The sequence below is a fragment of the Triticum dicoccoides genome, chromosome 7A (assembly GCF_002162155.2).
Source record: "Triticum dicoccoides isolate Atlit2015 ecotype Zavitan chromosome 7A, WEW_v2.0, whole genome shotgun sequence".
Lineage (NCBI taxonomy): Eukaryota > Viridiplantae > Streptophyta > Magnoliopsida > Poales > Poaceae > Triticum > Triticum dicoccoides.
This window is the reverse complement of record NC_041392.1, coordinates 73,923,914-73,924,977: the sequence shown is the minus strand read 5'-3', so window position 1 is coordinate 73,924,977 and position 1,064 is coordinate 73,923,914.

The window sequence follows — 1,064 nt, the reverse complement described above, 5'->3', positions numbered from 1 at the left end:
AGTAACCAAGCCGGAGACACCGCGGGGCCGCCGTTGCAAGAGGAGGACGGGGGTGTTGCAAGGCGCTGCCGCCGTCTCTACAAGGGCACTACTGCCTGGGGCAGTGACGCCACCACGATGGAGATGACGGGCTACAACTGCCGGACGGCAAGGGAGGCCGCTATTTCTCCCTCCATCTTCCTGTGATGTCTGCATCTAGCTTGCTCTACCAATGCAGCCGAGCAGTCTGTTGTTTCAAGGGCAGCCCCGGTTTCCTTTGGTCATTCTCTGAAATCTTGTGCAGCTTTTTGGCCGCCCCAGGTTTCCTTCGGTCCTATTCCTCACTCCATCTCCCTCGAATGTCTGCCTCACCATGCATTCCCCTTCTAGTTCGTTCGTTCTTTCCCTTGCCCTTCCTTAGGAAGAAGGGTACATATGCCGTCGCCGGCCATCTCTCTGCCTTGCTCGAGTGGAGGTTCTGCAGGTCTTTGATGAGCGTGGGCTAGTGAGGTTTCAAGATCCCTGTCTGCTCTCTATGTCCCTCTTTTTGTTTCCTTCGTCGCACCGCCCTCGCGTCTCGCCGGCGTGCCGCGACGCCTCGCCCAAAGAGAGCACGTCGGCCGCCTATCGTCCTCTGCCACGACGCCTTAGCCCGCCAAGGCCAGCGTCGAGGCCGACAAGGCGCGCAGAAAATCCAAGGGCCTCACCAAGTAGACAACCACTGCCAGTGCCCCGCCTCGCCGCGCCGTCTCCGCCGCACACGCCCTGGCTCCATCCTCCCACGCGAGGCACGGTGGCTGCCGGCGCAGGCCGCGCCGTCTCCGCCGCACACGCCCTGGCTCCATCCTCCCACGCGAGGCACGGTGGCTGCCGGCGCAGGACAGAATGGGTAAGACTACAGAGAGGATAGCGGGTTGAATTCAAATAACTATAGGGTCTTTTTTGTAAATGTGAAACGTTTTTCTACTACGCCACTAAAACAGGGATTGCGGGTTGATTTCATGTAAACTGAGGGGCTTTTTTATAAAACTACCACGACGACGGACGACCAGAAGCACTCCGTGCTTTATTAGTAGGGAAAGATA